Source organism: Scyliorhinus canicula, chromosome 3, assembly GCF_902713615.1.
Source record: "Scyliorhinus canicula chromosome 3, sScyCan1.1, whole genome shotgun sequence".
In the NCBI taxonomy this organism is placed as follows: Eukaryota; Metazoa; Chordata; class Chondrichthyes; order Carcharhiniformes; family Scyliorhinidae; genus Scyliorhinus; species Scyliorhinus canicula.
Window position 1 is genome coordinate 226,987,906 of NC_052148.1, and position 25,889 is coordinate 227,013,794.

At 47.2% G+C, this 25,889-nt stretch overlaps 2 protein-coding genes across 5 annotated transcripts in view; one reads left to right on the plus strand and one right to left on the minus strand.

Annotated features, from left to right (window-relative positions):
- idua (alpha-L-iduronidase) overlaps positions 1–25,889 on the plus strand; it is a 328,554-nt gene that overhangs the window by 55,024 nt on the left and 247,641 nt on the right. The window lies entirely within an intron of this gene.
- slc26a1 (solute carrier family 26 member 1) overlaps positions 1–25,889 on the minus strand; it is a 66,769-nt gene that overhangs the window by 14,668 nt on the left and 26,212 nt on the right. For 2 of the 3 annotated variants that reach the window (XM_038792329.1, XM_038792328.1), the window contains exons 2-4: positions 16,215–16,399; positions 924–1,049; positions 64–149 (exon numbers count right to left, since the gene is read on the minus strand). The gene's annotated coding sequence lies outside the window, so the exon portion shown is untranslated. The remainder of the gene's footprint in view (positions 1–63; positions 150–923; positions 1,050–16,214; positions 16,400–25,889) is intronic. The other variant, XM_038792330.1, reaches the window with a different exon arrangement.

Consider the following 25,889-nt stretch of genomic DNA (forward strand, 5'->3'; position numbering starts at 1 on the left):
ACAAATACAGTTTCTAAATGGTTTTGCAATAATTAGGGGTGAACTGTATTCAATCGCACTTACTTGCAGCAGAATGTTCTATTTTATTGGCGAGTTGTTAGATTTTGTTCAATCTTGATTGAGGAAAACAGTGTCTCCAGCAAAGTATTCTGTTTGGAAGAAATGTGGAGTCGCTACTAAAGTTTATACACTGATTTAAAAAAATTAACAGACCATAAATTAGTTAATTATTGCTCTCATCAAAGTTTAGTAATGCAACATGAGGACTTAGTACCAATTGATCAATAAATATAGAACTTGCGGTTAAATAGCACATTATTTATTGCATCCTCAGATTGTTCATGTCCAATTAAATACTTTTGAGGACTAGTCACTGTTATCTAAACAAACGTGGCAACCAAATTTGCACACAAAATTCAGTAGTTAATCTATTTTTAGTTGCATTGGTTAATCCCCAAAACTGAGAGTATTTCGGGTATTTCTGTGATGTGAGTTACTCACACATCAAACATTGGTGCGTGTTTGTGAGTATATAACTAGATCAATGCCAGTTCTTAAAATATTTGACATTCATTATGCACCTTTTAATTTAAAACAAAACATTGTTTACATTGGAAATAATAAGGATAATCTGTCAATTTTGAGGTTCTTTTGTTACACAATTCTTAGAACGGGCATAGATTTGCTTAATTGTTTGCAACTTGCATATCTAGATGTGTGATTGAAAAGTTGGAGTTTCAAGAGCTTACATTCATGTAATTTTGAACATTTTATTTTCAAGGTACTTGGGGCATGAATATATTAATAACCATACAGTTTGGTATCATAAACTTTTATTAAACTGCAGATTATGGATATACATAGATGTTATTGGAAATTTAATATGCTTCTGGAATCACATGTAGACATTGGCTGGGATTTACCGGCTGTTTACGCTGGTGGGAAATTCCAGACCCACACCAGAGTTTCCTGGCAACGAGGAGTACTGTCAACTGAAAATCTCATTGACAACGGCGGGACTGGTCGATCCTGCTGATGAACTGCATCCCCTACCAAAAAACAAGCAGGGTGGTCAGTAAATCTCACCCACAATCAATGCCACGGTATTTAAATCTGTTCAAACCTTGATTTTCTTTCATAAATGGGGCATTTGTGGCAAATTGTGGGCCTTTTCTAAAAGCTTTTAATAAAACTTTTTATGACAGCAAAGCATTGGCCACAAGAGGGGGCTGGAGTTTAGCTGTTTAATTTACTAATTCAACTATGGCAGTAAAAAACAAAAATCACAAACTGGCAACATAAAATCCCACACTGAAGAAAGATGATCAAACCATACCTGGCAAATACTGATATATTAACCTGACCTGACCTCAATACTTGGAAAATTAGTAAAACCAAAAATCAGAAACACTTAATGAAATCAACCAAATAAATGAGATCATCATAATTTTCAAACTTGACTGATCTCAGCATCTTTGGACATGTGATATTCTAAACTGATGATGGATGTTGGAAACCTCTATGGTACAGTGCCTTTAGTGACACACTCGTATCACTTTCTCCAACCCACATGCCTTCGCAAGATCTTGCAGGATGTCAGCATACCAGAGACAAAAGGCTAGCAGCCTCAAGAAGAAGTCTGCACCTGCTTCAACCACCATGCCCGCGAGGGCTTGATCCAAGGAGTTTGGGCGCAGAGACATGTTCTGTACTTCAGGGATGGCTCAGGGAAGCGCAGCAACCTCACCTCTCCATTGCCCAGGAGATTAGCATAGTTGGCAACTGCACCAGATGCAGCATCCAGTGTAGGAAATGGATGAATGATCTCATCTGCTCCAACAGGGGAAGTCCTCTCTCAACTCCCTCCGCTATTTAACTCTCATCATAGTCTCATGTACCCAAATGACTACTCTTCACGGATATCACGCATCCATTAACATCCATTGTTCCGCACGGGCACTTTCACATCGCAACCATCCCACCTGTCATGTTGCTCACACTCCATCTCTGGGCCCTTCTGGAGATGGCTCACCACACACAGGGGACATGCATTTTATCCAACTTTTGCACCACTCCTCTGATCTCATGCCTTTCGTCTTTGTACGGGGAACGTTGACATACAACAAACATGAGCGATCACAGACCTGGGTGGGACAGCCAACGTCGTGTCCTCATGGAATTTGAGGAGCCTGCAGCCAACTTTGTTGGGAGGACAGGGATGGCACCTGCGATGATGCGGAAATTGGCCTCTCCTAACAACCTAGTATTTAATCAAATCCTGACGATCACAGTGATTCAAAAGTACGCTGAAATATTCAACTCATCCACTAAAACTGTCATTTATTTTTGTAACGCCAGCAGACTGCGGCCATTCACGCAGCTGAGCAGCACTCCGGGCACATCTGAGTTACACCCGCATCCTCTACCAGCGCAGAGACAAATACCTTGGGGGGCATAACTCTAGATTCGACTTGGGATCACTTCCTGTGGGAAATCTTAGAGACATGTCACTGCAGCAGTCAGTGGCTGGGACAGCACAGGTATGTGGCAGTTGGAGACCAGCCAGCCACCTGCTTAACTCCAGTCAAATGATGAGCCTCTGGAAGCGGCTGCAAGCTCACTGGTGAAGATAACAGCAGGCAGTGAGACATCATGTAGAGATTCGACGGTCACTCAGCAGACTAGAGCGAATGATGGAGGAGCCTTTCCATGTTCTGACTCCAACATGCGGGCTTCTTGGGCCCATCATGGGAAGGTTGACAGCACCATTGAGACCTTGATCCAGCAGGTCAGACGGCCCTGCACTCCATGGCCAGTACACCCTGGTAGGCACTGTCAGGCTGTAGGTGGCATAGGAATGAGGGACCTTGACCTTCCTTCAGGTCCTTTATTTCATGCAGCAGTCAGGCCTGGGCCCTCTGGCACCCACAGGGAGGATGAGTGTCAACCTGTCACTCCAGGGCCCTCTACTTAGGATTCTCCAATGGTTTGTAGCCGCTCAGAGTCCACTCTGCCTGTGCCAGCCTCCACTCCAGCGTAAACCACTGAGGGGATTCGGCCCCTGAGCAGGAGATCCTTATGAGGCATGGGGCCTCCAGTACTTGGGCCACCAGAGGACGTCCTTGCAGACATCAGGACATAGTGGGCTCATTCTGTCTCTCACCAACTCCCGGGCTTCCTGCATCTCATCTTCATCTTCTGATGAGCTCTCATTCCCCTGCAGTGAACCCTTTAATGTCCCTGGCTTGGGTCACGGTCTGTGTGGAGTCTACATGTTCTCCCTGTGTCTGCGTGGGATTGCTCTCGATGCTCCAGTTTCCTCCCACAAGTCCCGAAAGATGTGTTGTTAGGTAATTTGGAGATTCTGAATTCTCCCTCTGTGTACCTGAAAAGGTGCTGGAATGTGGAGACGAGGGGCTTTTCACAGTAACTTCATTGCAGTGTTAATGTAAGCCTACTTGTGACAATTATTGTCTGCAGCCCAGTACAGAGCCCTGCACACCAAGCTGTGCATTTTTCCTGTGGATCACGTAGCCCTTGCCCCTTCCTACAACATGCTCCCAGTGATTGCTCCTGTTGCATGGCTGCTGAACTTCTGCTCTGTCTGCTATCTCTGACGTCAGACGGTGAGGCCCATAAAGCCCCTGGACTGCCTATTAGCCTGTTACCTATGACCCCTTGTCATAGTTCCCATTTCCAAAGAGGAGTATGGACGACAGTGACCTTCACAAACCACTGCAGCCATGACTTCTGTGCAGGTGCAAAGCTCACCTAGTGTGCTACTCTAATAGCCCTCACCCTATATTCTGGAGTCTCCATGCACCCCTTTCCAGTAAACTATCTGGTATCCATTTGACCTCCTTGTTAGTCTGCCTTTCACACAGCCTTGCTGGGATCCAGCTTCCCAGCCTTCTGTTTTCTCTCTGCCTTCTATTGTTTACATTTCTTATCCACCTGTTTCCCATCCCCAACACCCTCTCACAGCCTTCATTCCACATTGTCCAATTTATGTTATCCTCCCCCACCCCCAAACTTGCACAGCGCTCCTTCAACATTGCCTCCCTTATCTTTGTCATCATCGCTCTCACCTCGCATCCCATACCCTGTCAATCTTTGATCTGTTGGAGTGGAAGCTGTATGGGTCCTGCATCACATTACTGTATATAAAGACCAGAATGGCATGGAGCTGGAGGGCACAAACCAGTCTGCCTGAGTAGAGAGGCGCTCAGTGCAGCTGAAGCGGTGCAATACTATGGCAGATAACCTATAGGCGCTGGAACGTGGCAACTCTCTGTGAGCTCTCTCACACAGATCCTCTTTTTATATCTCCTATACATTGTGTACTTGATGTTTGCCCTCTTATGTATTTCCTTTTCATGTACGAAATAATCTGTTTGAGCTGCACGCAGAACAATACTTTTCAGTGTACCTCGGTGCACGTGAAAATAAACCAATTCAATCCATGTGTGTTGCACTCGCATCGAACTCTCAAGCAAACTGTGCAAGGAACTTTTTCAAACAATTTTGAGGCCGATGTAGTTTCCCGCTGGCGTGACGTGCGATTGGAATGTCTGACGAGATTCTGTCCAGCAGCTGTTTTAATGCGCATTCATAAGATGCAAGAATTTCCACCACCAGACAGCAGGGTAACTGACCCGCCATTGGGAGAATCTGAAACTGCTGTTACGCTGACGGGTTTCTGACTTTTCGCCTCCCACTAAATTCTCCGTTCCTACCCACTGCTGGCGGGATGAGAGATTTCTGCTCTGATGGTTGATGAGTCATCACTTATGGGCCAGAGTGTGTTTACCAGCTCAAAATTTTCTAATCCATTAAAATGAATGATGGGGATTTGGGAAAGCACAGGTTGGTGAACTCTGAAACAAAAAACCCAATTACCATGTTTACGCAGTTTGAGATGGCAATAAACAAGTACAATCTGGGTTATATTGTCATAAGTTGAGTCAACTGCCAAAGATTGTGCCTTAGTCAGGTTGCACTTGGTGTTTAGAATTATAAAATCTTACAGCACAAAGAGAGGGCATTCAACCCAGCATTTCCTTTGCAATCCTCTTATCACTTTGAACAAACTGTCGAGCCTACTCCCCCCCCCCCCCCTCCCCCCCCCACTCCCCCCCCCCACCCCATGACCTTGCCAATTCAATTACATGTCCAATTACTGAAAGTTTCTCCTGGAATCTGATTCCACAACTCTTTCAGTGTTCTTGATCTTAAACTTTTGAATGAAAATATTTCTTCTCATTTTCCCAATAGCTATTTTCCAAATATTTTAAATCTATGACCTCTCACTACTGATACACATACCAGAAATTTCTCTCCTTGCTCTGTCAATTTCTCAAAATTCCTTGGGGGCAATACCTCTCTTAAATCACTCTCACCACTCTGCTGTAAGGAGAACAATCCCAGCCTCTCCAATGTCTCCACATTACTGAACTTCCACATTCTTGCTTCCACTTTGATAAATCTCCACTGAACACTCTTCAAGACCTTGTCTGCCTTCCTAATGTGTGGTGCCCAGAATTTGTGACAATGCCTAACCAATGATTGTAAAGATTTAGCACGACTTTCATGTAGTTGCATGCAATGCCGCTATTTATAAAGCCAGGTATTCCATATACTTTCTGATGCACCATCAATAATAGACGAAACGAGTTATAGAACTAAATTGTGGCTTCAATACAATGAGATGTGTGCCTGCCTGCTGCTGATCCCTCACTGGGGGCAGGGCCACAGATCAGCCAACTATATACAAAGCCCGAGGGGAGGAGCCAACAGAAGCAACAACAACAATAGTAAGTAACAATGGAACAAACAATAACAGTGAATATATATATATATATATATGTATATGTAACAGTGGAATGTGGTTCACCACATTCATCCCCTGTTTAAAAAAGAAAGTCCAGCGGGGTGATGTGGACTCACAGATTGAGTTTGACAGGAGCTTTAACCTTCTGCCGTGATCGTCTCAGTCTCGGCTGTGGTGTGAGACTTTCGACTCCGGGAGCGTGCTGTCTTCTTCATCCCAATGAGCGACGAAGAGGGAGAGGGTGTAGGGGCGGGGGTGGTGGTAATGGGGACTGGGGAGGCTGCCGGTGCCAAGTCCCGAGGCAGCCGAGTGGTGGTGATGGTGGTAGACAGTGTAGGGATGGACGAGTTGGTGATAGTTGCTGGGGAAACTGCGGGTGCCAAGCCCCTGAGGGAGACTGTGTCCTGCCACCCGTCATGATGTGCCACGTAGGCATACAGTGGGTTTGCATGGAGGAGCAGTACCCTCTCGATGAGGGATATGACTTATGGCTCCTCACATGCCTCCGGAGGAGGAGGACGGGCCATGGGACTGTCAGCCAGATGGGAGAAAGACCCCTGAGGTGGACTTCCTAGGGAAGACAAACAAACGTTCATGAGGGGTCTCGTTAGTGGCAGTACATAGAAACGACCGGAGGGAGCGGAGCCCATCGGGAAGGACCTCCTGCCAGCGGGAGACTTCTAGACCGGAGGGCAAGAAGGACGGCCTTCCAGACCGTCGCGATCTCCCTCTCCACCTGTCCGTTTTCCTGGGGGTTGTAGCTGGTTGTCCTGCTTGAGGCAATGCCCTAAGCAGGAACTGATGCAGCTAATTACTCATAAAAGAGGACCCTGATCACTAGGTGATGAAGAGACTGTGCAGAGCCTTGATGGCGGCGGCAGAGGTCATGTCAGGGCATGGAATGGCAAAGGGAAAACGGGAGTACTCGTCAACGATGTTGAGGAAGTACACGTTACGGTCAGTGGAGGGGATGGGCCTTTTGAAATTGATACTGAGGCATTCAAAGGGGCGGGAGGCCCTCACCAGGTGAGCTCTGTCTGGCCGATGGAAGTGCGGTTTGCACTCCGGGCAGACTTGGCTGTGTCTGGTCATGGTCCTGACCTCCTCGGTAGAGTAAGGCAGGTTGCGGGCCTTGATGAAATGGAGGAGTTGGGTGACCCCCGGGTGACAGAGGTCATTGTGGAGGGCCCAAAGTCGGTCTGCTTGTGCATTGGCACATGTACCGTGGGATAGGGCATCTGGAGGCTCATTGAGTTTTCCAGGCCGATACACAATGTCGTAGTTATAGGTGGAGAGTTCGATCCTCCACCTCCAAGCTCTTGTCGTTCTTGATCTTGCCCTGCTCTGAATTATTGAACATGAAGGTAACCGACCCTTGGTCAGTGAGGAGAGTGAATCACCTGCCGGCCAGGTAATGCCTCCAATGCCACACAATGGCTTGTGCTTCCTTTGCGACAGAGGGATGCCGAATTTCAGAGGCATGGAGTGTACGGGAGAAGAAAGCCACGTGTCTGCCCGTCTGGTTGAGGGTAGCGGCCAGGGCAAAGTCAGATGCATCGCTCTCCACCTGGAAGGGGATGGACTTGTCTACTGTGTGCATCGTGGCCTTGGCAGTATCTGCCTTGATACGGTTGAAGGCTAGGCGGGCCTCAGCCGTCAGGGGAAAAATGGTGGCTTTGATAAGTGGGCGGGCCTTGTCCGCATAATTGGGGATGCACTGGGCATAATAGAGAAAAACCACAGGCATCACTTCAGGGCCTTGGGGAAGAGGGGGAGGGGAAGTTGCAGAAGGGGGCGCATGCGGTTGGGGTCGGGCCCTAGGACTCCGTTTCCATGACGTAGCCAAGGATGGCTAGGCGGGTTGTGCGGAAAACGTATTTCTCCTTTTATAGGTTAAATTAAGGAGCTGGGCGGTGTGGAGGAATTTCTGGAGGTTAGCGTCATGGTCCTGCTGGTTATGGCCGCAGTTGGTGACATTATCCAGTTACAGGAACGTGGCCCGCAGCCTGTACTGGTCAACCATTCGGTCCATCACTCGCTGGAAGACCGAGACCCCATTGGTGACGCTGAAGGGGACCCGGAGAAAGTGGTCGAGGTGGCCATCTGCCTCGAAGGCAGTGTATTGGTGGTACGCGGAGTTCAAGTCTACTGTGGAGAAGACCAGGTACTGGGCAATCTGGTTGACCATGTCAGATATGCGGGGAAGAGGATACGCATCGGCCTGCGTGTACTGGTTGGTCGTCTGACTGTAGTCGACGACCATCCGGTGTTTCTCCCCAGTCCTGACGACCGCCGCTTGGGCTCTCCAGGGGCTGTTACTAGCCTCAATGATCCTTTCCCGCAGGAGCCGCTGGACCGCCGACCTTATAAAGGTCTTGTCCCGGGCACTGTATCGTCTGCTCCTGGTGGCGACGAGCTTACAGTCAGCGGTGAGGTTAGCAAAGAGCGAGGGAGGGATGACCTTAAGGGTCACGAGGCTACAGACGGTGTGACGGGCAGAGGTCCACCAAACTTCAAAGTCAGGCTTCGGAGGTAACACTAGAAGTCCAGTCATAGTAACAGGGCAGCGCAGAGATGGGGGAGGACGTACAGTTTGAAGTTAGCGTACTCTACGCCCTGTACCGCAAGGTTTGCGACACAGTATCCCCGGACCTGAACAGACTGTGATCCGGAAGCTAGGGAGATAGTCTGGGACGCGGGAAAATCCGAATGAAGCTATCTGTGCTCCCGGAGTCAAACAGACAGGTCATCTCGTGCCCATTGACCCGGATGGCCATCATGGAGTTCTTGAGGTGATGGGGCCGACACTGGTCGAGTGTGACGGAGCTGAGCTGCGGAAGATGGCTGGTCTGGTCGGTGGTAGCGGAGTGGTCCCAAGATGGCCTCCATGAGTCGCACGTGGCGGGCGTCGTCGATGATGGTGGCCAAAATGGCGGCCCCCACTAGCCGCACGAGGCGGATGATGTGTCAGAAGGGGGCAGTCCCGGCAGGCAAGATGCCACGCTGCGGGACCTGTGAGCTACAAGTCGGGCCTGGTAGACTTTGGGTCTGGGAGCTTGAGGTCGGGCCTGACAGACCTTGGCAAAGTGCTCCTTCTTGCCACACTCGTTGCAGGTCGCGTTCCAAGCAGGGCAGTGCTGTCTGGGGTGCTGGCCCTGGCCGCAGAAGTACCAGTACAACCCCCCAGAGTTGGTGGGCTGCCGTGCGGCACAGGCTTGTGACTCACCCGGGCCGGGTGATGGCCGCGCCTCCGACGTCCACGAGGGTGCCGCGTGGTCAGACGTGAAGACATCCATTTTCTGGAACTCTACTTCCAAAGAGCTAGAGAGCTGCACAATGACCTTGAGGTCAAGGGTATCCCCTTCGAGCAAGCGTTGTCGGATATAATTAGACCGGACTCCGGCCACATAGATGTCCTTGATTAGGAGCTCAGAGTGCTGAACCGCCGTAACTGCCTGGCAGTTACAATTCCGGGCGAGTACTCGCAGGTCACGCAGGAATTTGGCCAGTGATCCGTCTGGGGCGCTGACGCCTCGTGACAAGGAGATGTCGAGCGAACACTTCATTCACTGCCCTCACGAACTGTCCTTTCAGCAGTGTGATCGCCTCTGCGTATGAGGCCACGTCTCTGATCAGCAGAAACATTTTGGGGCTCACCTGGGCGTTGAGGAGACGCAGCTTGTGCACCTCGGTGACAGCGTCGGTCGATGAGGCGAGGTAAGCCTCGAAACAGCTTAGCCAGTGCTCGAAGATCACAGTGGCGCAGCTGCCTGCGGGTTAAGTTCAAGTCGGTCAGGCTTAAGAGCAGCATCAATATCTCAGTGTATTAAATTGATGGACCACCAATAATAGACAAAACAAGTTATAGAACCAAATTTTGGCTTCAATACAATGAGATGTGTGCCTGTCTGCTGCTGATCCCTCACTGGGGGCAGGGCCACAGATGAGCCAACTATATACAAAGCCCGAGGGGAGGAGCAACAGGCGGAACCAACAGACGCAACAACAACAGTAAGTAACAATGGAACAAACAATAACAGTGAATATATATATACATACATACAGCAGTGAGTAACAGTGGAACGTGATTCACCACACTTTCTTAACTCATCAACTTGCTCTGCCACCTTCAAGGATATATGTATCCCCCCCCCCCCTTCCGGTCTCTCTCCTCTTGCACTCTATCCCTTAGAGTTATTTACAATTTAGATTATACGTCCTCTCCATATTGTTCCTGCAGATTAAATTGTGGGCGGAATTTACCGGCTGTTAACACCGGCAGAAGTTTCCGGTCCCACTGACTGCGCCGGGTTTCCCAGTGTTGAGGGGTGCAGTCAGCTAAATCAGAAATTCCCGCTGGTGGGCCGTCTCCACCGCTGCAAAACACGCGGTGTGTTGGTTGGAATCCCACCCGCTCCTTCCATTTGTCAGTCATTTGACCAGCCTAGTTCAGTCTTTCTGTTATTCACTGCATTGCATTGCAACGGTTTGTATCATCCACAAACTTTAAACCTGTTCTCCCTGTATCCAAGTGTAAGTCACTAATCTATAATAAGAAAAGCAATGTCCTAATTCTGACTCCTGTGATATCCTACTGTACACTTTGTTAGAAAAAAAACATCCATTCACCACATTTTCCTGCCTTTAATTTTTTAGCTAATTCTATAGTTATGTTGCTACCGTCCCTTTTAACCCATTTGCTTCTATCTTCTGAATTAGCCTGTTATGTGGTATTTTATCAAACACCTTTTTGAAAGTCTGTATGTACATCATTTATTACGCTGCCTTCATCAACCCTTTTTAGAATAGAACAGTACAGCACAGAACAGGCCCTTCGGCCCTCGATGTTGTGCCGAGCAATGATCACCCTACTTAAACCCACGTAACCCGTATACCCGTAACCCAACAATCCCCCCATTAACCTTACACTACGGGCAATTTAGCATGGCCAATCCACCTAACCCGCACATCTTTGGACTGTGGGAGGAAACCGGAGCACCCGGAGGAAACCCACGCACACACGGGGAGGACGTGCAGACTCCACACAGACAGTGACCCAGCCGGGAATCGAACCTGGGACCCTGGAGCTGTGAAGCATTGATGCTAACCACCATGCTACCGTGAGGCCACTTTCTGATACTATGTTCAAGAACTCCAGTCTGTTTAAGTAGGCGACTGTTGCCTTTAGCAAATCTGTGTTAGCTGCTCCTCCTTAACCTCTGTATCTCCAAGTGAGAATTAATTTTGCCATTGACCATGTCTCTCGTAGTTTTTCTGCCACTAATGTTAAATTGACTGGCATGTAGTAACCAGGTTTATCCCTCTCAATCTTTTTGAACACAGGTGTAACATTTGCAATCCTCAAGTTTCTAGGCACCATCGCTAGATCCAAGAAGGACGTAAAGATTGTGGCCAGAACTTCCACTATCTCCACCCTTCTTTCCCTCAGCAGCTAAGGATGAATTCCATCTAAACTGAGTGACTTGTTAACTTTGTGTGATGCCAACATATTTAAAACCTCCATTCTATCTATTTTTATCTGTTGAATATCACTACTCCAGCCCCTCTACTGCAACATTTAACTTTATACTCTTTTGTGTAGTCAAAGGAAAAATATACATTCAGTACCTCAGTCATACCTCTGCCATCCTAAAGAAGATTTTATTTTATTGTCTCCAGTTGGTTCCACCATTCCTTTAACTATTCTTTTACTTCCAATATATTTATTGAAGATTTTTGAATTTTATTTTATCTTCTTTGCCATCATGGGAGTTCTGGCTTCAAATGTCCTATTTTGCATTTTATGGCAATATGCTTGGTTTGTACCCATATTTTCTCTGACCTGAAAGCCAGTCTTGCTTAACTATTGTTTTCTTATCCATATTCTTTGTTTCCAGTCCACCTGTGCTGGATCCTTTCTCAAATCACTAAAGTTGGCTCTCTTCTAGTTGTATCATTACATTTTTCTTTGTCCCTTTCCATAATGACTATGAATAGGAGGAATAAGGAGAGTACAGTTAAACCAGTAGCAGAAACCAGGGCTAACACTGAGAGGGAAAGTTTCTATTTAAATGTCACATCAATCAAACAACACAACAGTAGCTGACAGAAGCAGCTGATAGCAATGCATTAGCAGACATGAGAAAGAATAAAAATGTATTTGTGATTGGTGATGATTTTGGTAGGCTTTGTCTTTGTAATATTGACTCCCAGCTTTTAAGAAGGTCATGAATTTTTGAGGGATTAACTTAGATGTGGGTTGTCTTTTATGTGAGTACTTATGCTGGTGAACCACAAAATATTTGTTTCTGGTAACTAAGTGATCAGTAAATATCTACGGTAGCTAAATGCAATACAGCCTTTTACAGGTAACAAATTACAGTGTGACAAGGGTAGAATGTTTCCATTTCGAGGCATTATTGTTTATATAGAACACAATCTTTGTGAAACTTTTTTTTCTCATTTTGTTCATAATTTGCTCAATGTTAATCATTTGTTTAAACATTTATGTGTTACTGTGAAATTATCCATTATGCTACCATTTACAACAAGCAAACACAGATCTTAGTGTGACAGCTCATCAAGCATGTACTACGCAAAAGCAGATAATTTTTCAGTAAGCGTTATTGTCAAATATTGGAACCTGTCTGTATTGCGCAGTTACAAGGCCAAGAGGAATTAGACAAAGTCCCCAAAAAAATATAGGAGCGATTCTAAATGGGAACAAAGCCCCATAGCAAGCGTGTTTAGCCGTGTGTTTCCCGGTGCTCGCAGCGCCACGCAGCACAAGGCTATAAAATGCGTTTGATAAGGGGCCTCAATGGGGAACGTGTGGCTGAGGCCCCACATAGCCCTGTTTTCTGCACTGGCGAGCTCCGCTCCCCGGACATCTTCACCCAGGCCCCAATGCACAATAGGAGGGTCCCAACACCCCCCCCCCCCCCCCCCAATGCCCCCACGCCCACACAGGGCACCTTGGCCCAATCACATTACACCAAAGAATGCCAGCCTGGCACCTTAGCAATGCCAACCTGGCAGTGTCCCTTCCAGCTGCCAGTGCCACCTGGACACCATGGCAGTAACAGGTGGCAGGCTGGCAACTATCAGGGTACTTGCTGGCACTGCCAGGGTGCCTGGTGGCACCAACAGTCCCAGAGTGCTATCCTCCCCAAAGGGCATACACCTGTGTACCTCAGATCCCCTAGGTGACTACCACAAGTGTCTTTCTTGGCCCCGTTTGTGGAGGCCAGTACTGAACAGCGCTCAACTGAGATCTTTGAGGCAAGGGCAACTCTCACACCTCGGGTGACTCAGGAATCTGCACATTAAAGTGAGACTAGCTGTCTCTCTTTAATATGCAGATTTGCTAAAAGGTGATACTGCCCACAACCCTGCGTTAGAGCTCATGTGGCGTTGCGGACTGGGTAGGTCCCTGGAGCAGGGTCTCCGGCTGTCATTGGCACAGCTGCTCCGCGTCGGGCTGCCTTTCCTGTGCAGCATGGTCATTAAATCGGGCCAATAATTGCTGCAAATCCTGAGAATAGAAAATGCTCATTGCAAAGCAGATCACTCAAATTCACAGAATCACAAAATTGTTAGAGCACAGAAGGAGCCATTCAGCCCATTGCGTCTGCGCTGGCTCTCTGTCAATGCAATTTACGCAGTGCCACTTTTCATTTTCTGCTCATTCTTCCATTTCAATTAGCAATTGAATTATTATTGTGCAAAATTAAAGCATATGGGATTGGGGAAATGTATTGAGGTGGATAGAAAACTGGCTGGCAGAGAGGAAACAAAGAGTACGGATTAATGGGTCCTTTTCAAATTGGCAGGCAGTAACTAGTGGGGTATCACAGGGATCGGTGCTGGAACCCCAGCTATTCTCAATTTATATTAATGATTTGGATGAGGGAACAAAATGTAACATCTTAAAGTTTGCAAATGATACCAAGGTAGGTGGGAGGGTGAATTGTACGAGGGTGCAGGGATCCTACAGCATGATCTGGACAGGTTGGGCGACTGGGCAAATCAATGGCAGATGCAGTATAATTTGGATAAATGTGAGGTTATTCACTTTGGAAGCAAAAACAGGAAGGCAGATTACTACCTGAATGGTTGTAAATTGGGAGAGGGGAGTTGTTGCCAATTCTCACCGGAGACACCAATAATGTTGCTCTTTTTAACTGGATACTGATATGACAGTTATTAATGATGATATTGCTTTTCAGAGTCGCCAGGTATCAAATGATACCACTACAAGGTTTCACCAGGTATCGATCAAAGACCAAACAACCAGTTAGTTAGTTCAAGCTCAATGATAGTTTATTTACACACAAGAATTACTTCGACATGCAACATAAAACACTACAAGCTAAATTACACCTAACACTACAACAACCTGTACTTAACTTCAGGCACCCGGCTTTATGCAGAGGAACAAGGCCTTTGTTCGGATCTTGCGTGGCTGGGTTTGGAGAAGTGACTTTGTTTCTGTTGGGCTCATCCCTCTGGTAGCGATCATTGGTCTTGACCTTGTCTTCTGGACGTGATGCTGCATTTGGTTTTAGGTGTAGGTCGGGACCAAGAGAGACTGAGCACCGGGGCCAAGAGAGACTGAACACATGGCAGTGTCTCTCTTTATCCTAATGGGGTTTTGTGCTCTTTTGGGCGGTCCTTAGCTTTGGACCCAATAATTTGGCAGGCTTCGATTACTGCCTTCGATTTTGGCTAATAAAGGGGCGGGTGCCTTGATGATGGGGCGTGTCCTGAGCAGTCATTGACCTTGGCTTTTTGGGCTCCCTGAGCAAAGGGAGTGGCGCCGATGAGTCTGTTTCTGTATCTGTTACCTGAGTACAGGTCTTTTGTCACGGGGAAATGGGCCATTAGAATGCAGAATAGCTGGGGATTTCGATAGCATCTAGTTATCTGAGTTGCCAATATACATAAGCTCTGAGCGTCTTAGTCCTGGGTTGACCATATTTCCCATGTTCCTTTGCAGGTGGCCATTTTTCCCGAGATCCTTGGTAAGTGGCCATTCCAAATGGCTACATCCGTCCTTTTGATCCTGAACGTGAAGCGTGGTGGATCACACTATTGATCCTCATCCGTCCTTGGTGTGCCGGTTACTATTGGTCAAGGACAGGTTCTACACTGCTCTGTCCTATGTTTTTGGAGCGTTTACCTAATTTTATCAACACATCATAATTCATAAACTCTAAGGGGCCACTAAAACATTTAATCATTACACATTTAACTTATTTACACAAGGGAACCTCTAACTATCATTAGCTAAGCTACTAGTTTCCTAAGTGCGAGGTGATTCATTTTGGTAGGAAAAGTTTGAATGCGGATTACAGGGTCGACGGCAGCGTTCTGAGGAATGTGGAGGAACAGAGCGATCTTGGGGTTCATGTCCACAGATCTCTGAAGGTTGCCACTCAAGTGGATAATGCCGTGAAGAAGGCCTATAGTGTGTTAGCGTTTATTAACGGAACCGTGGGATTATGGTTGAACTGTACATCACCCTGGTGAGACCACATTTGCAGTATTGTGTACAGTTCTGGTCACCTTACTATAGGGAGGATATGGAAGCATTGGAAAAGGTGCAAAGGAGATTTACGAGAATGCTGCCTGGTTTGGAGGATAGGTCTTATGAGGTAAGGTTGCGGGAGCTCGGTGTTTTCTCTTTGGAGCGGGGGAGGATGAGAAGCGACTGAATAGAGGTTTATAAGATGATGAGGGGGATAGATAGAGTGGACGTTCAGAGACCATTTCCTCGGATGGATGTAGCTGTGACAAGGAGGCACAACTATTAAGGTTCAGGGTGGGAGGGATGTCCGAGGTAGGTTCTTTACTCAGACAGTGGTTAGGGTGTGGAATGGACTGCCTACTGTGATATTGGAGTTGTACACTTTAGGAACTTTCAAGCGGTTATTGGATAGGCACATGGAGCACACCAGAATGACAAGGAGTGGGATAGCTTGATCTTGGTTTTGGACAAGGCTTGGCACAACATCGAAGGCAGGAGGGCCTGTTCTGTGCTGTACTGTTCTATGTTCTACTCTCATGCTGCTGGCAAGCATCAAAAAGAAACTTATGTACAATACAAACATTTTTAAGAAATATAAACAGTAGCATCACATCTCTATTTAATATATTACAGTCACAGAAGAAGTGCAATCTTTTTATTTTGTCAGTGAAAAAGGTTTGTGGGGTTTGTTGGATTCCAAGGAAAGGGGCTTGGAGTGTGTATATCGGGGAGCAGGAGGCTCTCCTTCGCCATGTGCGGAGTCTAAGTATCTGAATGACATTGCAGAGTATTGCTATTACCAAAAGGACTTCTACTGTATAGGAAAGGGAATACCATTATACAATGTTTTCGCACCTTGTAGGGGTATCCGTGTTTATTTTCATGTGAGGTGCGGTGTCCGGGCTAGGGGTCTCGTATTGTATGGTCATGTCCGGGGCTGGCTACAACGCGTACTGTTGTAGGATGCCAGCGATGATCACAATGGAGGTCATCAGTCCTGTCTTCATCTTATCTTTTTGTTCTTCGTTCTTCGTATATTCCTGAGGGTGCAAGCATAATATCTTATTATCATTGGTTAACATCTCGTTTTGTTTGTCTTTCTCTCTTCAACTTCAATTAACCATTAGAATCGTCACAACGTGTGACTCCCTTATTTTTTTTTGAAATAACCATTTTAGAGACAAGACATCCGGGGAAAAAAATTCTGTTTAAGTGTAAGGAATCCCACAGCTTGTGGTTAATGCGGTGACTGGGTGGACAATTTCTCTGTCCAGGGTCCAGAAGTAGTTCACGTATAGCAACAAATGCGTAGCAACAAAGTGTGTCAAACATGTAAATAGCAGTTGGGGTAGCGACCCAAGAGTCGTGGAAGGTAAAGAGTTGTGGCAAAAGGCATTCTTTAAAGCACACAAAAGGGCGGATAAGGGGAAACAAAGACCTGCCAAGGTTAGGAGGGAGTGTAAAAAAAAATTCCAGATTACTTGAAGTGATCGAAGCCTGAGGTGCGTGTGGGCCGTGGCAGGGCAAGAATGGGTGGGATTCTCCAGATAGGGTGGTGATCAGTGCCATTGCTCCACTACCCGAGCTTGGCTGACAGGACGCATTGGCGGTCCTCAGGCAGGGCGGGGATTAGTGCCGTTACTCCACTGCCTGGGTGACCTGATACGAGCGGAAAGAATTTGTAACATATGGGATCCAATAATTTGTTCGTTTAACGGTCATTGGGCAGTAAATGGTGTAAGAAGAGTAACTATGACTGTATTAAGAAATTTTGTAACTGCCCGACATTAATTAAAACCATGTGAGATCGGAAGAATAAACTGTATCAAGAAATTTTGTGTTAAGCCGACATTAATTAAAACCATGTAGCAATAAGAATGAAAGAAAGAAAGCGCGCAGGTTCCATAAGAAATAGGACACTGTAATTCACATACGGTTCCTTTTTCTCATCATCTGGATACCTTAGGGTTCCGTATCAAAAGGTGTTGCGAAAGGGTTAACGTAATGGGAGTCAGACTCTGAGTCATCACCATCTCCCGGTTGCCAAACTCGTGTCTGTCATTTCTGTGCCATGGCCGCGTGGGCGGTCATGGGATCCGAATTGTCATTCCTTACTAACTGACAAGAGTTGTCGCGGTGCCAATGGGGGGTTCGCTTGCCATGAGGGGCGGTAGCTGCAAAGGGCAAATTTCCGTTGTCGGGCAGTGGCGGTGGCTCTGGCTGTGGCAGTGAAAGTGGGCACAGGGGGCTAAACATGTCTGGTCATGGTTCCAGGGGCTGTCGCTGTCTTCCGAATCAAGCTCAAGATGGAAAGGCGTACCTGTGGGCGGAGACGAGCTCACGATGGAAAGGCGTTCCTGTGGGCGGAGACAAGGTTGGGTCTGTGGGCGTGGACGTGCTGTCCTGGCTGGGGTGGGGGGGGGGGGGGGGCTGGTCTAAGTTGTCGATGGGTGGGGTGGAATCGTCTGCTATTGCTAGGGAGACGTGGTGGGAGTGGCTACACTGGGTTCCATAAACTTTAAGCTGGTTGATATGGAACCAACCTGTTTTTCCATTGGGGTACGTTATTTTGTACACAGAGGGGCTCATTTTATCCAAAATGGAGTAGGGTCCTTCAAATTTAGGGGAGAGGAACGAACTGGGATTATACAAGGAAAACATCACTTGCTGACCGACTGTATACTCTACTGGGTGGACTGTTTTATCAAAGCAGGCCGTAATCTGCTTTTTCCTGGCGCCTAGTCGGACAGCTGCAGCGAGCTGGGCTGCTTTAATATTTTCCGTGAGTTGTTGGACTGTTTTTTCATGGATAAGGGCGGTGATTGTGGGGCTGGCCAAATCAAGTCCTAATAAATATTCGGTTCCTTTCATGGGTCGTCCGGCCATGAGGGTGTGGGGGGTGAATCCTGTGGAACTTGATACTGTGTTCCTAATAAACATAGTGCAAATGAGAGAACTATGTCCCATGTGGTGTTATGCTGTTGCACCATTTTCCTAATAACCGCTTTCAGGGTCCAATTCATATTTTACACAATTTTCAAAAAAATTCCACAATCGCTGGATTGGGGTGATAAGCAATGTGGAATTTTTGTTTTATTCCCAAAATCGTTAGGACATTCAGCATTACTCTGCGGGTGAAATAGGAACCTTGGTCTGATTCAATGCTGCGGGGTGTCCCCAGCGTGTAAATATCTGCTGTGTTAAGATCTTGCCTGTTCCCTTAGCCGTGTTTGTCCTGGAGGGAAATGCTTCCACCCATTTTGTGAAGGTGTCGATTACTACCAATACATATTTAAAACCATTTCTGCAGTGGGGGAGTGGACCAATGTAATCGAGCTGTAAATTCGTCCATGGGCCATTAACAGGTCGGGTGTGTCTTAATTGACCTTTCCCGGACTACCTTTCAGGATTATTCTGTGCGCAGATTAAACAATTCTCAACATAATGCGTGACGTCTGCTTTTAAATCGGGCCACCAGCACAAAGGTCTTAAGTGGGCAATGGTAGTTTCTATCCCCTGATGTCTGTGTCCGTCATGAACTGGCAAATTATCTGGTTTCTGTCCATTCTTTAAAATTATATTGTCCTGTACCCTCAGTGAGTCCTTGAATTTGTCATAGGGGGCTGGGTAGTTTCGATTTAAAACTTGTTTAAGAGTGTTGTCTGCCTTTTGGGCCTGGGCTAAATCTTCGATATTGGTCTGTGAAACCTGGACTGCGGTATCGGTTCACTCTCGGGGATCTGCCTTTACGTTACCGGGTTGGGCGGAACGATGATGCCTTCTGACTTTGATTAGGCCATATGTGTGGTTTTTTGCTATCTCAAGAATATGCTTCAATAATGGGGCTGAGGGTAGGGGTTTACCATTAGCGGATATGAATCCTCTAGATTCCACAGGGGCAGGAATTCTGTCAACTATTGGAGACATATAAACTGTCCGAATATATATCTGCGGGGGTCGGGTTAGAATCTGGGTGCAGCACTACATATGCGATTGCTGCTAATTCGGCTGCTTGTGATCCAAAGTGGCCTAGCAATTTTAAAGATATTTCCTCTAATGCACGTCCCTGTGCGTCTTCCACATAAATACCGCATCCTGTTATTCTTTTTCCATTGTCAATGGTGGAAGAACCATCTACATACATTTTTAAAGAGTTATCCGTGGTCGCGGGATTCTGTGTTCTGATGCCTGCTCGTGCGGGTAGTGATTTTGGAATAAAGGGTCCTGTGTGGTGTTTGGCTGCAATGATCTGACACTCATGTGGGGTTCCTTCATACTGCAGGTTGTCTGCTAAAAATGTGTGAGTCTTTGTCCGTTTAACTGTGATGTCCCTTCCTTGTAATAACAGTGTCCAGTGAGCTGCTCTGTTCTGGCTAACTGAACCGTCCTTTAACCTACCATCGAACAGTAGCTGCGTTGGGGTGTGCTTGGTTAAAATCGTTAGGGTTGAGGCCTGTGAATATGCAAAATATTGAACTGCCCAAAAGACTGCGAGTAAGTGCCTTTCGCAGGCTGAAAATCCTTGCTCCACGGGATCCAAAACTCGTGAGGCATAGGCTATGGGTCCTAAACGGTCATGTCTCTCCTGTAGTAGTACTGCAGAGAGGGTTCGGTCGGTGTCGCTACTTCTATGACATAGGGAGAGTGTGGGTCTGGTACCTGCGAGGCGGGGGCTGTGCCTTGGGCGCGCTTTAATTCATCGATGGCGTCCGTGTGGTGATGAAACCATTCCCTTAGGGCGTTCTTGTTAAGGAAGTCTGATGGTGGGACTGCTTTTGTGGCAAAACCATCTATATGGTTCCTACAATACCCAATTAATCCTAAGAATGATCGGAGTGCAGTGACATTGTGGGGCAGGGGCAATTTAACTATTGATTCAATCCGTTTCTGTTCGATCTCTCTTTTCCCATATGATACCTAAGTAAAGGACCTTTTCTTTCAGGATCTGGGCTTTTTTCGGGTTGACTTTGCATCCAATTGATTGTAAGAGACCTAGCAACTTGGAAAGAAGCTTAACATGTTCTTCATTTGTGTCCGTCTGTAGGAGTAAGTCGTCAACATACTGAATAAGGCATTTGGGTTGGGAAAATTTGGAAAGTCCGTTGGCCAATTGTCGGTGAAAGATGGAAGGGGAGTTGTGGAAACCTTGCGGGAGGCATGTCCACGTATACTGCTGTCCTTGAAATGTGAACGCAAACTTGTATTGACAGGCCACATCTGAGGGAATGGACTAAAAGCCATTGCTAATGTCCAGCACAATAAAGTACTTAGCATGTACTCCCTGCTTCAGCATGGTTTCGGGACTCGTGGCAACGATGGGGGCTGCTAATGGGGTGACCGTCTCGAGCTCTCGGTAGTCAATGGTCAATCTCCATGAACCATCGGGTTTCTTTCCGGGCCAAATTGGGGCATTGTTTGTTGAGGCTACGGGCCAAATTACTCCTTGATCTAGTAAGCTATTGATAACTTTTGCAATCTCCCCATGGCTTGCAGTGGGAAACCGTATTGCTTCTGGGGCTTGGGATCGGGACCTATAATTGTGACTGTTCCCGGACTTTTTTCCACAATCGTGCTTGTGCTTGGCGAAGAATGCTTTATGTTTTCTTAGGACCTCTCTAATCGCCTTATCTGTACTAATGGCTTGCGGATTAAACCAATAGTCGCTTACTGAGCTGATTCTATCTTCGTAGTCTCCTACTGTGAGCGTGGCGGGGGCTCTTGCTGTTCTGGCCATTTTCCATACACACTTATTCACGGGTCAAAGGAAAGGTTGTGTGCGCTAATGAAGTTGATTCCTAAAATGTGCTCTGCTGTTTGGGGCAAGTCCACTAAAACAATGGGGTGCTTGGTGTCTATGTTTCTGATTTGAATATCTACGGGGGCCGTAATGTATCCCTGCGGTACATGTCCTGTAAATCCGCTAAGAGTGGTGGTGTCTGTGGTGGGCCATTTGTCGCGCTGAAACATTGTGGAGGACTTTAAAGTCGTGTGGGACCCTCCCTATGTCCCAAAGGAACTCTACAGGGTGTCCCAGGACTGTGCCTGTGACTACTGGTCTGCCTGATTTGTCCCAGAGTGTGTCGCAGACCCAAGTTGGGGAGTCCGAACACCGTCAATCTGTGCTTTAATCACTGCATTATCTGATTGGGCACTAATGCTATGTATGGCCCTAACATTGTTCCTAGGTGGGGCGTTCGATTTCTGGTTCCGTTGCTAGTTCGGGGGGGTGTTGCATTTGTGGACATAATGACCCTTTTCTCCACAATTATAGCAACCTCATGGTGCCTGTGCTCTGGGGTGCTGACCTTCATTTCTGCCCTCATTTACCCATGTGGGGTTCTGAGTAGTCCTGACTGGATTCATATTCACTTCTACCTTCTACTAATCTGCCTTTCTATGTAGGGATAGTTCCCAAGCTCTGGAGTCTCTTAAAACCCAAACTTCATTATGTGTGGCGTCTGTGGGGTCGTAATTTACACAGGCTTTTTGACCTGCTTCTGTGGCGTGGGAGACTAAAGTACGAGCCCATTTAGTTGTGTTGTCGTTATCTAAGTTTGTGCGGTTCAATTCCCCAAATACCGCTTTAAATTGGATCCAAAGGCGACCTGCGTATGCAGTCGGATGCTCTCCCTTCTTTTGTCTACATCGGTTTAAACCTTCTACGGGATCTCCTCTTGTATCCAATTGCGTCTAAAATAGCTGCCTTCACCTCCTTGAGGCTTCTTCCTACATTCTGGGGTTCTAGTAAAGCTGAGCTAATGGACGGGTCAAGGCCCATGACTACAAGCTTAACTTCCTCCGGTTCGTCCAGGCCGTACATAACTGTTTGCTGTCGTAATCTCTCAAAGAAATTATGCGGGTCTGCTGTGGGTTCAAATGGTTCAAATTTGGCGCAGGCATCTCTCAATTGGGTGATAGTTAGTGGGGTGGTATCGATCAAATCTCCAAGATTCGGAAGTGTGTATTAACTTGCACGTGTACTAACAGGGATATAAGGTAAGCTCGTTAGATTTTGTTGCGCAAAACTATCAGGAGTATTGTGAACTGGAAAATAGCCTTGGCCATACCCACTATTCGAATCGCTGCCTTATATATATAGGTCGAATCACGTCAGATGTCGCCAATAATGTTGGCAATTCTCACCGGAGACACCAATAATGTTGCTCTGTTTAACTGGATACTGATATGACAGTTATTAATGATATTGCTTTTCGGAGTCGCCAGGTAACAAATGATACCACCCCAAGGTCTCACCAGATATCGATCAAAGACCAAACAGCCAGTTAGTTAGTTCAAGTTCAATGATTGTTTATTTACACAGAAGAATTACTTCGACATGCAACATAAAACACTACAAGCTAAATTACACCTAACACTACAACAACCTGTACTTAACTTCAGGCACCCGGCTTTATGCAGAGGAACAAGGCCTTTGTTCGGATCTTGCGTGTCTGGGTCTGGAGAAGTGACTTTGTTTCTGCTGGCCTCATCCATCTTGTAGCGATCATTGGTCTTGACCTTGTCTTCTGGACGTGATGCTGCATTTGGTTTTAGGTGTAGGTCGGGACCAAGAGAGACTGAGCACCGGGGCCAAGAGAGACTGAACACATGGCAGTGTCTCTCTTTATCCTTCTGGGGTTTTGTGCTCTTTTGGGCGGTCCTTAGCTTTGGACCCAATAATTTGACAGGCTTCGATTACTGCCTTCGATTTTGGCCAATAAAGGGGCGAGTGCCTTGATGGCAGGGCGTGTCCTGAGCAGTCATTGACCTTGGCTTTTTGGGCTCCCTGAGCAAAGGGAGTGGCGCCGATGAGTCTGTTTCGGTATCTGTTACCTGAGTAGAGGTCTTTTGTTCTGGGGAAATGGGCCATTAGGATGCAAAGTAGTTGGGGGTTTCGATAGCGTCTAGTTATCTGAATTGCCAATATGCATAAGCTCTGAGTATCTGAGTCCTGGGTTAACCATATTTCCCATGGTCCTTTGCAGGTGGCCATGGGTTTCCTCTGAGTGCTCAGATTTCCTCCCACAGTCCAAAGGTGGATTGGCCAAGCTAAATTTCCCTTTGTGTCTAAAAAGGTTAGGTGGGATTAGGTGGGGTTATGGGGATAGGGCGGAGGTGTGGGGCTTAAGTGGGGTGTCCTTTCCAAGGGCCGGTGCAGACTCGATGGGCCGAATGGCCTACTTCTGCACTGTAAATGCTATGATATTTCCCGGGATCCTTTGTAAGAGGCCATCCCAGATGGCTACAGAGTGTGCATGTGAATCAGGCTGCGCTCGTGGTGGCTTGCCCCTGATACACACGCCCCAAGAAAACATAATATCTGGAATCAGTTGGGCTGTCCTTTTAAATGCCTCCCCAGCACTTGTTCCAAGTTTAATTGGGGTATGACTTCCGGAAAGACTATACCACATTATATATGTACAGAAAGAACCCTCAGCAAACTTCTCAATGGGGCTTCAAGCAGAGTTGGGAAACCTGCGACCCAATATCAGGCAGAAGTCTATCCAGATTAGTGACCAACCCTGCTTGGGAGGCTGTGGCTGTGATTGTCAGTGCCAGCTCACTCCAAAAGACGATGGTAGCAATATGTGGCAGATATTAGGAACATGGTCCAGAAATGGGGATTCAATGTGTAGCAGACAATTTTAAAGGTTAAATAGACTGAAGGAAAATGCTGTTAGCCCGGACTCAAAGGGATACGCTCACACCTGGTTGAGTCACATGGACCCATTCAGACTTAAACCCGTTAGGGACTGCCTCAGGCGATTCACCCAAGATCCATTGTCTTTCTTGCATGACCAACCATTATCCTATTATAGAGTCTGATGACCCATCTGTCTGTTAATGGAAGATTAGTTGCATATGAATGGCATAGCTCTGGTCTTTTGTGTAAAAGGGGGTGGGCAATCAAGTAGCCCTATTACAGTCGATAAGTTCCAATTGGGACATTCCAAAGGGCTGGGCGGAGCTGAGAGCAGAAGCAATTTGGAACAGGCAAGGAAGAAAGATGGAAGCAGTCATCGAAAAGGTCATGAAAAAAGCCACAGAGAGAAGACTTTGGAGAAGGGTTCTGAGCAAACATCCCTAACAGAAGAAAGATTGCTTCCTAAATGCAAGTGTTGCCTTTGCCTGTATGTGTAATTGGAATGTGAGCCATATTTGCATGCAAAGTATTGTTACGGTTAAGAAACTGCACTGTTGCCTCACAGCGTCAGGGTTCCAGGTCCGCTCCCCGGCTTGGATCACTGTCTGTGCGGAATCTGCACGTTCTCCCTGTGTCTGTGTGGGTTTCCTCCAGGTGCTCCGGTTTCCTCCCGAAAGTTCCAAAAGACGTGCTGTTAGATGATTTGGACATTCTAAATTCTCCTTCCGTGTACCCGAACAGGTGCCGGAATGTGGTGACTAGGGGCTTTCACGGTAACTTCATTGCAGTGTTAATGTAGGTCTAATGTGACAATAAAGATTATTTTTTTAAATCCTGTGTCCTGCAGTAATGCCATCTCCTATTGCAGGTCAATCAGCGGACTTCCCGTACCATCCCTGTGGCCCCTGGAACCCGAGCAGCTCGGATTCAGACATCTTGCAGACCACACCTGACACCCGAACCCTCCACCAGCGCACCTTGGTGGATTAAGTAGTAGGCAGACTTCTGGGTCACTCACTGATGAGTACCTCACACCTGATGACCCACAGAAGGCGGGGGCAGGCATGTCGCAGGCATCCAGTATTCGGACGCGATGCCAGAGCCATAAATTCTGCTGTGCCCCAGGCCAATGATGTTCCCCTGGGTACTGTCACCCCAGAGCTGCTGGAGCTGCAAAGGAGGTTCAACAGTTGTTTATCAGCCACCTCCCGAGTGGGTGCCCGTTGTCCCTCAGGAGCCATCTCTCCAGTCACTGCTCTCCCTCAAAAATGGCTGGGATGTGCGAGCGCCACAAAATGTAACTTTCATGGATGCTCCCCGGGAAACGGGGACAAACCTGCATCTTGCACATTGTGTGGTCACAGACGAGCTGGACAGTGAGGGAGTGGTATCCCTTGCAGTTCAAAAATGGTGCTTATGCTGCCATGGGGAACGCAGAGTCAAATGGGTGCAGTCGATGACACCCTGCACTTGAGGCATTCCAATGCTGTGGCAAAATCCATGGCCCTGGCTCGTCTGGTCCCCATCCAAATTGATGTTTATGTGAGCACTCGCAAATAGTGCACACGTGACCTCCCTTCTGCATTTGTGTGCTGCTGACTGGAAACAGGTCACCCATGCAACCTGAAACCAGCCGCTAGGACTGGTGCAGACTCGATGGGCCAATTAGCCTCCTTCTGCACGTGTGGGTTCTATGATTCTAAGCCTTCCAACTGCTCAGGCTGTGGTTATGGTGCCTGGACCAGTTGGGATAGCTCTCCAAAACAGCCCTTAGGGGGTGTGTCACAGCATACTGGTCAGCTGCACTCTATACAACCTGGCACAGCAGTGTATGAGGAGGATTGTGAGGAGGGCAGCAATGGGCAACCGACGGAGGAGAAAGGACC